The sequence below is a fragment of the Trematomus bernacchii genome, unplaced genomic scaffold (genome assembly GCF_902827165.1).
Source record: "Trematomus bernacchii unplaced genomic scaffold, fTreBer1.1, whole genome shotgun sequence".
Lineage (NCBI taxonomy): Eukaryota > Metazoa > Chordata > Actinopteri > Perciformes > Nototheniidae > Trematomus > Trematomus bernacchii.
Window position 1 is genome coordinate 7,523,677 of NW_022987803.1, and position 13,851 is coordinate 7,537,527.

At 40.8% G+C, this 13,851-nt stretch overlaps 1 protein-coding gene across 3 annotated transcripts in view; it reads left to right on the forward strand.

The window, feature by feature from the left end:
* The first annotated feature begins 634 nt into the window (after window positions 1-634).
* Window positions 635-13,851, forward strand: part of snap25a (synaptosome associated protein 25a) — a 40,676-nt gene continuing 27,459 nt past the window's right edge. For 2 of the 3 annotated variants that reach the window (XM_034150703.1, XM_034150701.1), the window contains exon 1: window positions 635-794. The gene's annotated coding sequence lies outside the window, so the exon portion shown is untranslated. Of the gene's footprint in view, window positions 795-13,175; window positions 13,197-13,851 lie in introns of those variants that run through there. The other variant, XM_034150702.1, reaches the window with a different exon arrangement.

Sequence of the window (13,851 nt, forward strand, 5' to 3'; positions counted from 1 at the left end):
CCAAAAGAAAACTTCCCGCTGAAAACATTCCTAGAACAGTGAATGGTAACATTCTCAGAATGTTTTTAGAACCAAACATTTCTAGATTGTCCTGAGGCCACTCCTTTGTTATCGTGGCTGTGTGCTTAGGGTCCCAAAAGCATAATAGGGCCTCTTTAAAGCTTTTGTTTGTGACAATGACAGTGCAAAGCTGTAGTGTTTTTGGCACATGGCCTAATTTTATTGTGGTGACATAATGAAAAAGCACCTATTAGTTTGCATAAAACAAATCTTGTGATACATTTAGGGTTAATGGTGAGAATCAGATGCATGTCATCCTGCATTAACTGTGTCTGTATCCATATTTAAAATCTGATCATCATGAATAAAGCATATGCTATTCGATCTACAGTATACCTGGAAAACTATGACGGGATAGGAACCACCCAACGGTATCATTTCAAACTGTAGACCTGAGATAATGAAAATAATCATCTGCCCGTTCTAACAAAGACTTTTTGAAGTATCTCTCTCTCTGTCATATATCTATTAAAAGCTGCTGCTGACGTCAAAAGTGTCCGCCATCTTTGACGAGAGCTGCACTGCCCCCCCGATCCCCCCGCCACCCCCCCCCCCCCCCCCCCCCCGGTTCCCCAAACCATTGAAGAAGAAGTGAGGAGGTCTCAGCCGACGCGTAGCAGTGCCTTTGCAGCATCCCAGTCATATTCAGAGAGAGAGAGGCTGTGTCGGTTAGCTGTTGATATCCGCAGACATTTCCTCCCAAACTGACTGCGGAGCACCAACAACAGGCACAGGTAAGAACCGAGACTCTTTATACTCCTTTTCTACTAATCTTATTTCTTAATTGGGTTGTTTTGTGCGCATTGAAGCAGTTTGTTATTCGTGAAAGGCAAGCGTTGGATTTCTGAATCAGGGTGAAGCTTTTTTGGGTTTCCTCTTCTTTGGGAATATAGAGGATGATTTGCGGTGTTATAACTCAGAAGACATGGAAGAAAAGCAATGCGTGAACTCGCCGGGTGATAAATCCCTCACGCGCAGTGGGATCGCATGGATGCGGAGCGCTATAATGCGTAAAATTCAATGTGGGCGTTTTCAGCACCTTGGACAGCGGCAGAGAAGGAAACCCACAGCGAGGAGGTGAACTGCAGCTCCATCTAAACACCGCATTGTGAAGTGAGAAAAAAAAAGATTCGGGGTCGTGTGTGAGCCAAGCATTTCTCCCAGCTATTTTAGATCTTTAAATCAATGACTGCGAGCCTCGCCCCCCCTCCTTCTCGGAGCTGATAGCCGCAGCAGGTAGACCGCTGATGTCGCAGCGAGGTGGGGGGAATCACGAAGCAGCATCTGTCAGCCCGGAGAAGGGAACAGCATCTCCCGCTGACTCCAGGAGAGGAGTCTGGGTGATTGCGGTGCATGTGGTCTGATGAACTGAATGTCATGTTACTGTAAACTGCGCCATGGTGGAAGTCGGTGGGAGAAGGGTAGCCGATATAAACAGAAGGAGGTGGGACGGAAAACGGGGGGTGATCCTGCACGGAATGCGTCTCCCCCTTTTTTTATTTGTTTTTACGCATTGCCTTTACATACTTATAAAATGTACGTGATAGAAGGGAAACTATCCCATGGTCAAGGTGCGGGAGGTGGGGGTGGTGGGGTTGGATGGAGGTGAGTAAGGTCTCCGGGGAGGACCACGGTGAAACCCGCACTATGACACCCCCCTCGCCCCCCCTCTGTATTCATTCATCAAACGAACATCACTGTCAATCACGCATGGCGCACAGAGGCTCATTTGGTACTGCACATGTAAACCAGCTTGCATTTAGATTGCACCATATTAGTGCATACTGCATATAAATAAAAGGCAAGTGTGCAATTTCTTCTAAATTTGACTTAATTAGCTGTTTCTAAAAAGCATGTAGGAGACAGACTTGACACCATGGTGTATGTCATGATTTTTCACATCATGCCAAATGGGAATATTCAGTTTTTTGGGAACAAGGACGATTCATGCTGGTATGGACGTTTGGGCTGAGGAACAATGGTGGATGTCTGGATTGTGTGTGGTGAATTGACGCCCCTGTGCAGCATGTCACGCACAGCGCACACACCATGGCTGCTTGTTAGAGGAACCTCCCACGAGGATGTAGACATATATGGTTGTTGAGTATCTTTTGAGTTGTTTGCGATGCGGCACATTGAACTCATGTTGATCTGTGGGATTATTTCATATTAGCTCACATGGCGGCATGACTTGTTGTCACCTCAGGGTTGATTTGTGGCCCTGGGAATCCTGCAGTTTGGCTCTTACATGAGGATCACAAGAAGATATCCTCACATTCCTTTAGTGAGTTTGTAATGACCTTAAAGACACGGATTGGATCATACAGTCAAAAGCAAATAAACATGAGTTGATTAATGAAGAACAGCCTGCAGGCGTCAGACTGTGACAGCAGCGTGTTCATTACAATGGCACAGTATAGCCTGCAGTACATAGAGAGCACAGTAAAGCCCCAAAGGATGCTCCAGTTGCCATGACCGCTATACCATGTCGCGTTATGCGGCTCGCACTGTTTGGACTGCAGAGAGGGAGAGAGAGACGGAAGCAGGGGGGGGGGGGGGGGTGGTGGTGGTGGTGGGGCCTATACTGCACACACTGTGAAAGGGGGCTGCTCTCTGAATAAATGGTGTGACTCACAACACCATCACCATCAACCGTCCACTGATTGTTCCCCAGAAACACCCTGTCCATTGTTCATTTCAAACAGGTGCTTTCACGCACGCATTGTATCTTTGTGAAATGGAGCTAAAGATTGATGCCGGTGAACGCTGAGGCGGCTGCGCATTGCGTGTTTTGGTGCAGGTACAGGTCTTATTTGTTTCGTATATCCCAAATGTACGCACGTTAACATTCCATTATCATCTTTCATGATGAAATCAATGACAAAGTGGCATTTAAAATGTTTGGAGCATCCTCTTTGGCATCTCTCTTACTTTGGATAAAAGGATCATTTATTGTCATTGTCAAACTGATGTGCAGCAAATGCATTTATAGTGCCATTCTGCTGAGTAAGAATAACAAAAAAGGCAAAACAACTATTTTATAACAGTATGGAATGATACATGTAATGCTGTGTTGCTATTTGGCCTTCACATATCAAACATACACCGTCTTTTCCTCATCTACACTAGCAGACAAAAGTCCTTTTGGGAGCAAACCCCATGTTTTGCTTTTCACAATTGCATCACAACTAGTTGTTTATATTTGGGCCTTGTATCCAACCTTCAGAAAAGAAAACAACTACCTGCTGAAAGAAGAGAAAGAAAAGCATCCTTTGCTCAAGGGCATTTTTTTGTACTGCGGTTGTTTCTCTCTCTCTCACCCAGTTCAGGTTTTATCTGCATGACAAACAAAATTGTCCTCGTGGATTCAGCAGAACTTGTTCAGCCGCTGTCGCATTAGTCACTTGTCCCGAATAATGCCCCGTGGTGGTCAAGTATGCTGTTCTGTCTGTATTTTCTGAACAGCAGAGTGCTTTTTCGATCATACTCCATAGCCAGAGGAGAATTGGCTATTCTGTCTGAGTAGGGATGTGTCTGCTTCTTGGAGACATCATAACGTCATATACTGTTCAGGATATTGTGTTTTTTCTCAGTGCAAAATCATCAAGCCATGGAAAATAAAAATTCATCATCATGACTTGAAAATATTTACTATTGATTTTGACTTATCAAGGTTATCAGTACAACACAAGTGTGCTTCACTTTCATAACAATGTCTGGCTTTAGCCTTGAAACAAAGGGGCTTTAATAAAGGAAAAACTGCCAATAAAGCAAATACTGTAAAACAGATTGCAGAAACCCACATAAATAACAAACTACTGACATAGAGTTATTTAAATAGTTTGACAATTCGAGAAATCAGCTTATTTGCTTTCTTGCAGAGAGTTACTTGAGAAGATAGACTCCACCAATATACCTTTCCTTTGACTATAGGCTGGTTAGCTTAGCTTAACTTAGCTTAAGGACCTGAAACAGAGGCGAACAGCTAGCCTTACTCTATCCCAAGGTTTGTTTTGTATTGAAATGTAGGGTATGTATTGGGAATTATAACAAAAATACTGAAAACAGTAAGGGAAACATTGATCATTTAAGCAATAGCTCACGACAGGCCGTGGTATATGGTCATTATATCACAATTAAGTGGCGTGGTTCGGCCCGACGCGAAAAAACCCACTTTGTTTTGCTTTTATAAAACGGTTACCAAGTGTGGCAATATGAAAGAAAAATACACACTCTAATTTAAATAGTTTTTATTAGTAAATAATGGAGTTCAAAATAAAATAGTCCCTCCGTTGCCTTCTGCACAAAACATAGTGCGAGGTGGTTGCTATGCAACAACACTAACAGCTAACGAACATATTAGACAGAGAGCGTTGATCCATTATTTGGCTATTTATTTACATTAATGTGTATGTTGCCGTTTATTGTGCACCCACTGAAAAACTGTCCAGCATCAGTAGCATGGCTTACGTGGTTACTTGTATAGGCTGAGGTTGTTCTAGGCTGTTGCTTGGCGTGGCGAGAATATTGCTCCACTTTCTCCGGTCCCCGAGATTCGGCTTCCAGTAGCTCTGGAGAGAGCTTTCGCACCTGTGGCCACTAACGGTCATAATTTCTCTGCTTTGTTTCAAGACCCGCATCAGAAAGCTTTTGAATGGTGGTACTTTTCCAGTTGGTCTACCTGCTCTTCACGTAGCTCTGCATGTCGTCGTTTAGGTGCTTTTTGTTCTGGAGATAGGCACTGCTCAATCCACTCCTGCATAGTAAGGCCACCCCGGAGGTCGAAGTTAAGTAAGGGATAATGTGCAGCAAGGCGGTCATTATGGGTAAAAGAACACCCGACAGGCAGATCAAAAATAGTCCGTTGTTACTGTTTGAACTAACGTAGCAATGGCAGGAACTGCTTCGATAGCGTTTTTGCGGACCTTTTTGATTACAGATTTGAAAACATCGTTGCTTACTTTGAAAGTAGCACAATTCATTATGTCAAACCTTGGAAAGTATCTAGATATCCCTGCCCTAATGCCAACGTAACTGGCAACTGAAAATGTTTTGCCGTTTAATGTCTATGTCTGGACCGTTGCGTAAAAAGGAGGGTTTCTGCCCTGTTACTTCTCCGCTGTTTTCTTGTCCCAGTTTGAAAAGCAAACTGCATGCAGTTTGCTTTTCAGCCCAACTGTATACAGTTAAATCGACCGGACTTCTTTCTACAGATGTGAGCGTCCTTAACAACGGTCAATAGAGAGGCGAAGTCCCGCCCATCTACTTCCAACCCATGGGACCTTATAGAGAGGCGAAGTCCCTCCCTTTCCGGTGGACCTCCATGGGACCTTATTTCGGAAAAGTTATGCATTGAAGTCAATGGAGAGAGAAAGATTATCTTTCGATCCCGTTTGAATTGTGCCACGAATTACACATATGATGTTTGTCAATTTAAAAGATAATTTTACAAGTCAAAAAAATTAAAATGTGTCGTAAAACTGTGAAGTAACACTTTTTTTGTGTGAAACCGCTCAATGACCTACATCTCCCGTCTCGCACCACACACCAAGATGGCCGTCACGTTGGCACATTTCACCTCTTTCTTTCAGAATGAGGCGGAAAGTATTAAAAGAGGTGAAAATCACTCCAAGTCTGGGCATGTTGAGAGCTGTACATACACACAAGGGGAGTGAGTCGGTTCCTAAGAGCCAGCATGCGGGACCGGGATTCTGGGATTTGTAGTCTTTCTAGTTGCGTATTTTTCATAGTCTTATATTTCAACAGTTTTACGACAAACTGTGACTTTTTTGACATGGAAATGATGATTTAAGATTGACAAACATCATATGTGTAATTCGTGGCACAATTCAAACGGGATCTAAAGATAATCTTTCTCTCTCCATTGACTTCAATACAAACTTTTTCCCAAATAAGGTCCCATGAGTCCCACCGGAAGGGGAGGGACTTCGCCTCTCTATTTCGGAAAAAATATGTATTGAAGTCAATGGGGAGAGAAAGATTATCTTTCGATCCCGTTTGAATTGTGCCACGTTTTCACCTCTTTTAATACTTTCCGCCTCATTCTGAAAGAAAGAGGTGAAATGTGCCAACGTGACGTCCGTCTTGGTGTGTGGTGCGAGACGGGAGATGTAGGTCATTGAGCGGTTTCACACAAAAAAAGTGTTACTTCACAGTTTTACGACACATTTTTATTTTTTACAAATGATCTTTTAAATTGACAAACATCTTATGTGTAATTCGTGGCACAATTCAAACGGGATCGAAAGATAATCTTTCTCTCTCCATTGACTTCAATACATATTTTTTCCGAAATAAGGTCCTATGGAGCTCAACCGGAAGGGGAGGGACTTCGCCTCTCTATAAGTCCTTGCTGCACATTATCCCTTACATGCTTCCATCTTAAGCTTTGTTAGTTAGTTAGTTTCGTAACGGACGTACTGTAACAGTTGTAACGGTTGTAGCTTTTCTCAGACGCGGAGGGATACTGACTTGTTGTGAAAAGTAACTCCAATTCTACCCGTGATATACGCTCATTATATCACGGCTAAGAACCAATCAGATTGCTTGATTTGACTTGTCCGTTTTATAATTCAAATGAACTACTACAAATAACATAAACACATGTGGTTTTAGAGAGGGAGATACCGTTCAACCCATAAACAACCATTATTAACATACAACACTCCTTGAAACACCTCAATGTGTCCATTTTACTTACTTACTTTATTTACATATTGAACAAACACGATATAACATAACATTTGAGTATATCACGGCTAGCTGTTTTCAGTTCTTAAGCTAAGATAAAGCTGGAAGGTTCTCTTATTATATAATGTTTTACATTAGATTGGATTGTACTTTATTGTTATTGCACAGAGAACAGATACTGAGAAGCCAGAACAAAGTCTTGGCAAGAAAGTAAATAAGCATACTTCCCCAAAATGTCAAACTTCTGCTGTGAATGAAATGGTAGATAATAGCCCTGATTTAGAAGGAAAACAGGATCCAGCTTTGAGGTGTTTTAAGAGAAAGTAAAAGAGTGTTTACTTTTCCAAACTCTGAGAGCAGGGGCTCATCAGAAGTTAAAATGCCGAGTCAGGGTGAGAGGCAGGGTTGAGCTTTTTTTGTGTCGAGTCAGCCCTCACGGGACGACCTCTCACTTTCTCAGAGACACTCCACATGTGGACAACAAAAGAGAAACAAAATGGCTGCTACAATGAAGTGGTGCATTGCTTCAAACCACGTAGAAAAAAAAAAGTTGAATTATCAAAGCAATAGTTTGTTACTTTTATCAGTTTGTTTTATTGGTTTTATCTTGATTTAGCTATGTTTCCTCAAACTTGTCAGGTGGATAGTCGTATCATTGCATTATGGGTAGCTAAATGCTTATTAATGAAGATGGGTTTGGGATATTGATTGAGACTCGTTTCAGTGCTGGCACAAAAGCCTGACGTCTCTATATTTAGTTGTATTCATCTTACCTCCTGTTTTACCCTCTCGCAGATATGTCAGCAACAGAGAGTTCATATCATCTCCCTCTTGCTTTGATACTTTTCTGGAACTGAACAAAAGAACTCCCACATGGTTTTACCTTTTAAAGCCACTTTTATGAGTCAGTTATCTTCGAGGCCAATCCACCGCGCTGTCATCATTCTGCCATCTGTCTTCTCTCCCGCTCTCACAGGGTAACATTATTATTCTTTTGATTAATGAAGGGAATTTAGAGAAGGAAAAAGAATGTTATTACAGCGAGAGGGAAGGAGAGAAGCGAGATAGAGACAATGGAATAATGGAGAGAATAAATGAGGGAGAGAAACTGTGAAATCAATTTGAAGAAATACCGTGAATACTTCCTGTGTGAAAGTGTTGTTTTAAAACAGATAGTTGTTCCTATCCAAATGATATTGTATTAAACCTTTATTAAACCAGGAGAGTTCCGTCTCAATTAAGAATATATTTTCGAGCTGGCGACCCATACGCAGTGTCTGCTGACAAGTACTCGGAACATTTCAGGTACTATCATCCTCTATCTTCCTCTTTCACCACAGTTTCTCTAAAAGGGGCACTCTCTGGCCCAAAAGTATCTTTACATGTTTGTTCAAGTGGGACGTTGAGAAATGAAATGCAATCACAGAGAAAATAAAACATGCCAGAGGACAAAACTATAAAAGCAAGTAGCCAAATTCACAAATGTGCTCTTTTGGACCAACCGTCCACTGATTGTTCCCCAGAAACACCCTGTCCATTGTTCATTTCAAACAGGCGCTTTCACGCACGCATTGTATCTTTGTGAAATGGAGCCAAAGGTTGATGCCGGTGAACGCTGAGGCGGCTGCGCATTGCGTGTTTTGGTGCAGGGACAGGTCTTATTTGTTTCGTATATCCCAAATGTACGCACGTTAACATTCCATTATCATCGTTCATGATGAAATCAATGACAAAGTAGCATTTGACATTTTGGAGCATCCTCTTTGGAATCTCTCTCGCTACTTTGGATAAAAGGATCATTTATTGTCATTGTCAAGCTGATGTGCAGCAAATGCATTTATATTCCCTTTCTGCTCAGTAAATAACAACAAAGGCAAAGAAACTATTTTATAAGAGTATGGAATGATAAATGTAATGCCTTGTTGCTATTTGGCCTTCACATATCAAACATACTTCTTCTTCTCCTCATCTACACTAGCAGATAAAAGTCCTTTTGGGAGCAAACTCCATGTTTTGCTTTTCATAATTTCATCACAAATAGCTGTTTATATTTGGGCCTTGCATCCAACCTAGAGCTTCAGAAAAGAAAACAACTACCTGCTGAAAGAAGAGAAAGAAAAGCATCCTTTGCAAAATTCTGTATAGGAACTTGGCACAAAATGTATATATATTTTTGTAAATCAGAAATCATTTTGATAAAACATGCCCTGTAATAAACACTGGTTCTCATATTTGACTATAGCAAGCTGATATTACGGCAATTGCATTTGAGAATTTAATTGGCACAGAAAGAAAACCTTAAAAATAAGGGTGCAAAATTCACTAAATTCTCTTTTTTGTTTATTCCGTACGAGAATTTGGCACAAAAGCTGTTTATATTGTTGAGGTAAAATGGGAAAAATTGCCAGTAATAAGAAATGATTTGACCAATGTACGCACTATAATACGTTACATAACATGTTACTTAATAAACATTGGGTCTCATATTTGACTATGGCAAGCTGATATTATGGAGCGTAGTCGCTTGTATGTGTGTGTGTGTGGATATGATGCAGCATGCTCCGGTTTCACATTGATCTGTAGCTTTAAACATCATTTTCACCAACACATTAGTCTTTGCTTCAGCAGCATTACATTGTAAACCATCCCTGTCGGACTAAAGCTTCTATTTCCAGAATAAAAGCATGTATAAACGTTTTATCTCTGCATCAGTGAAGCATAAAGTCGCCATTTCATATGCTCGGGTCAACATGAATACGGCCTCCTGCCTCTACAGTACATGGCTTTGTGTGCTCAGGTGCAGGGACAATACGACTGTACAGTATCAGTCTTCTGCAAACACAGCTTTCATTCTGTGATCAGTGGACTGTTATGGGCTGTTTCCCTTGGGGAAATTGTTGCTGTAGGTGTGTTTGTGAGCGGGTTATTTATGGTGCTGCAGTGCAGCTGGAGGTTGTTGGTGCGGGTTAGCCTCTGCAATGCTCTACATAAACCTTTAACAGAAGGTGAGGTATAGGAGAGAGGGGGCATGTGTCTCATTTCTCAGTTGATGTGAGCTTTATCACAAATACAATTCATTTTTTAGAACACAGTATAGTATAAAGACTGCAAGGAACTATATGGCATAATGGAACTTATGGTGTGACGTATTATGCATCTGGTTTGACTTTGTAATATATTTGACTTAAGTAGAGCAGCAATGATAAGTCAACAATAACAAAGACTATCTACGGGCCTTGTAATTATCAAAATTGTCAAAAATCATCAACTGTTTTGACAATTGATTCATCTTATGATATTTTTTATGCAAAAAGTGGCAGATTTGTATCTCAAATGTGCAGATTTCCTGCTTGTCTTTATTGTATATCAGAAATAAGTGAACATCTTTTGTTTGTTTTTAGGATTTGAAGACATCGTCATAGACTTTGAGAAATGAAAAAGGATATATTGATTGTAGATTGAACGAGTAATGATGAGTCTAGAAAATAATCTGCAGAATAATTGATAATAAATATTGTTGTTAGTTGCAGCCCTACCTTTTTATCTATTTGTTTTCCATTTGACTAAGAATTCATCAATAATATAATGGCATTGATATATTATATAATGTCTAAATATGTCTCATGAGCAGTAAAGGGTGTCAGTATAAGTGATTATTGATTGTTTTTTGAATTACCTCCACACTGGAGGTCAGCATTGTCCCATTGAGCATTAGCTGAAGACGTTAAAATATGACGGTATTCAAAGGATGTCTCATTTCTTACTTTTTAGTTGTTTTATCCATTTAAGTCATATGTTAAAGGTGGGGTATGTAATTTATTTCAGAAACACTTTTTGTTATATTCCATGGAATGCTCCTAACATCCCGATAGCAATGAATATATTAAATGCTTTGACAATAAATACACAAAAAAATGTCATCTGTGGAAGCCGTAGTACTGTAAAAAGCACGACCAATCATTTTAGCCGGCCCGGCTAAAATAACTGGATGGCCTACCTGCCTGTCAGCCTTCCATCTGTGCACAAACTTATCTCGTGCCCTCATTGGTCATGTGCGCGTTCCTGTGTGTTGGAGGAGGGGCTCTGTAAGGAAGTCTGAAGGAAGAGGCAGATTTTTTCCGGCTGCGTAGTTTCAAATTCTAGCGCACTCCAGCTGGTTTCTCCAAAATGACATACCCCACCTTTAAGCAAAGAATGACAGAGATGTGAATTTATTTGAATTATTTCTTTTGTCTACATCTTCTATAATAGTTGACTAAATATTTTTGTTTTTTTTAGCCAAATTCCAAAGAATAGGACACATTGTAAATAAATAGTTGTATAAGCATTTTACCTATCTTCATACTTTTTATAGGCCGACCATTTGATCTGTAATGAAATTATAGTTAGCTACAGCAATTTGTAATAACAATTCTTAATATTTTTTCATTATTTCATAATAAACCAAAAAACACCTTGGTTGTTCTTTTGTTGGCTCAAACACAAAGAGGAGGCAGCAGAGGTGGAATTTTATAATTTATGATGAGTGTATTCCTTCACTTGTACATATACCTAATTGCTTTTAAATGGATTTATTAAATGACTTTTTAAATAATGAACAGGCCCTTGTATGTGGCCGGTCTTCTATAGCCCCCTGATGATGGATGAAGTACTGGACTGTAAAAGAAACTCTGGTGATATTTGATTTGATTTTCTTCCTGGAGTCTGGTGCCACCATCCCCAACAGTATATACATGCTCCATGCCAACAACTGTGACCAAAGGACTAATGAAAAACATCAATATTGATTAGGGCACAACCGTTTTTTAGTCCCTTACGGAACTCAGCCTCTCCACTCCGCGGACAGCTTTAACGTTCCCTGCCTAGGGTTCCATCAAACACGCAGATATAAAACGGAACATCTGCTGCATCTCTCACCAGAGAACCTTCGCATCTCTCCGTCCTGACGTTTATTACGTCGTAAACACGAGAGTTTGTGCTTCTAATTCTAAACAGGCTGCAGTGGCCTGTACATACATTGCTTGGTTGATTGTTGCTCATATGTTTATCTGCACCGCCATCTTCTCGAACCCCCTCACCCCATCTGAACCCCCCCACTATATTCCCCTTTTTAAAGAAGAAGAAGAAGAAGAAGAAGAAGAAGAAGAAGAAGAAGAAGAAGAAGAAGAAGAAGAAGAAGAAGAAGAAGAAGAAGAAGAAGAAGAAGAAGAAGAAGAAGAAGAAGAAGAAGAAGAAGAAGAAGCCTTGCTTAAGGACACCTCAACAGGGCTTAGGAGTCACACTTCTACCGGCACAAGTGTACACTAATATTTTCTTTTGTTGGTGCGTATGGGGACTCGAACCAGTAACCATCTGGTGACTATCCAATTCCCAAGCTAAGTCCCTACTGTTGAGAACAATACTTACCTAGGTCTTTTACCCAGTTTATCACTCAGATTTGGAGTGGCAGGATCTATACACTTCGTTGATGCAGCCAATGTCTTTGTCAATGATCCCGCTGTAACTCCCAATAAATCTTCAGTGTCTGGCATCAGTCGAGCTCTCCAGTGTGCTCTGTAACTTCAGAGTCCTTGCTCCAGAAACGTTCCCTACACCTACTTCCACTTCTATTAGGAGCATTGGGCAGCTATTATATAGAGCGCCTAGGGAGGGGGTCAGGGGCATTTCGGCCATACTTGGTCATTCCGGGACTTGAACCGGCCATATTCCAGTTCCCAGGTCAAGTCCCTACTGCCAACATCAGCTCATGAGCACCCCTCCCTGTCACCTCTTGTTTGTCAAATGTAATTTCCTGACCCTGTTCTAGACAAAAACGTCATTTGTAATAGCCTCATGGTAACCAATGGCTCCCCCATTGGATGAGCGTTTTTTGCATTCATGACCTCTGTCACCCACGGAGACAGCAGATGTGACTGTGGGACTGGAGGGTGTTTGCAGTGCTCATATTTGCTGTGTTATGCAGTGCATACTGAATCATGGCCTTCTTTTCTTCTCTTTTCATCCTTGTGTGTGTCTGTTCTTCTCTTCTTTCTACAGTAGCTCAAAATAAACACCTCAGTCTGCCCACTGGGATGCTTTTGTCCCGCCGTCTATTGTCCCTTGAAGCAGGACGCTGGCTGATAAGGAGCCATGCAGCTCAGGACCAATAAGAAATGGGTTTGGAGTGGGGGGGAGATGAGCTGTAAATCACCAGCCTTGCCCTTGTCTCACCCGCGCTCTATCTGGTCTCTATTAGCAAATGTAGTGGCTACACCACCTTCAAGAGACAATAAATATGATGATGGCATAGTTTAACTTTGGTGCTGCGTGATAATGGATGAAGTACAGCAGTATTTACATGAACATACACACAGGTCATCGTGTGGCTATCCCTCAAGCTGTTCATGAAGGAGATTATGAGAGGAGGTGTGTGACTGGAATACCAAGTGAGTAACTGCCCATCAATGTCAATTATGTTTTCACACTTCCAGAAAACATTAAACTGTAACTTCTGGCATCCCGGAAACAACTGACCTACCAACTCGGCTGCATGTACAGATTATTTTCTTTATGGATCAATCATTTGGTCTTTGAAAAAAGTGAAAATTACCATTCCAGTTTTTCAAAGTTCAAGGTGATGCATTTTAATGTCTGGACAAAACCCAAATATGTCTTGACAAAACCCAAATATATTTACATTAAAGGATTAAAAAACAGAAAAATAAATCTTAATATACGATAAATCTTTGCAATTCTACTTCCTTCAAGTAAGAAACTGATAACACCTCTGACAGTTTCTCAATCCGCTACAGTATGTACAGTACCAACAGTCATGCCATTGGCAAGGATAGGATATGTCTCGCATGATTTACTTATGTGTTCTCGAACATGCCTTATGGGAGACTATGGAGGGATTATGTTTGAGTGTTTGTATTTCCTTGCATAAGGAACACAGTATGTGGTTTACTATTTAAAGCTGTCTCTCTGCGTTATTCACCGAGCTTGACAAACTACTTTGGCCTAAATGTATAGTCTGATCATTAAAACATCACAAATAAAACATACCAGGGAAATGTTCCTGTTCTGTATTTAATCTGTCTA